Below are 869 nucleotides of genomic sequence, written 5' to 3'. Positions count from 1 at the left end.
CACTGCTGGTGGGAATGTAAATTGGTACAGCTAGTATGGAACACAGTATGGAGGTTCCTCAAAAAATTAAAAATAGAAATACTATATAATCCAGTAATTCCACTACTAGGTATTTAGCCCAAGAAAGCCAAAACTCTAACTCGAAAGGTTATATGCATCCCAAGTTCATTGTAGCATTATTTGCAATAGCCAAGATATAGAAGCAACGCAAGTGTCCACTGATAGATGAATGGATAAAGAAGTTGTAGTATTTATATATACAATGGAATGTTACTCAGCCACAAAAATCATGAAACCTTGCTGTCTGTGATGACATAGATGGACCAATGGGTATTAGGCTAATTATGTCAAGACAGACAAAGACAAGTACCATATGATTTCATTTATATGCGCTATCTAAAAAACAGAACAAATAAACAAACAAAACACAGAAACAAACTCACAAATACAGAGACCTGGTGGTTGCCAGAGAGGTGGGGGTAGGAGGATGAGCAAAATGGATGAAGGGCATTAAGAGGTACAAACTTCCAGTTATAAAATAAGTCACAGGGACGAAAAATAAAGCATAGGGAATATAGTCCATAATACTGTCATTAACTTTTGTGTAGTGATAGCTGGTAACTACATTTACTGTGGTAAGCATTTCAAAAGTATGTAATTCTTAAATCACTGTTGTACACCTGAAACTAATATTCTGTGTCAACCATACATCAATTAAAAATTTCAAAAATAGGGGCACTGGGTGGCTCAGTGGGTTAAGCATCCCACTTGAGCTCAGGCCATGATCTCATGGTTCGTGAGTTTGAGCCCTGCGTCGGGCTCCGTGCTGACAGCTCAGAGCCTGGAGCCTGCTTCAGATTCTGTGTCTC

This window comes from Crocuta crocuta, unplaced genomic scaffold, assembly GCF_008692635.1.
Source record: "Crocuta crocuta isolate KB4526 unplaced genomic scaffold, BGI_CrCroc_1.0 scaffold1, whole genome shotgun sequence".
NCBI classification, from domain to species: Eukaryota; Metazoa; Chordata; class Mammalia; order Carnivora; family Hyaenidae; genus Crocuta; species Crocuta crocuta.
The sequence above is the reverse complement of the archived record's forward strand: the minus strand, read 5'-3'. Positions refer to the sequence as shown.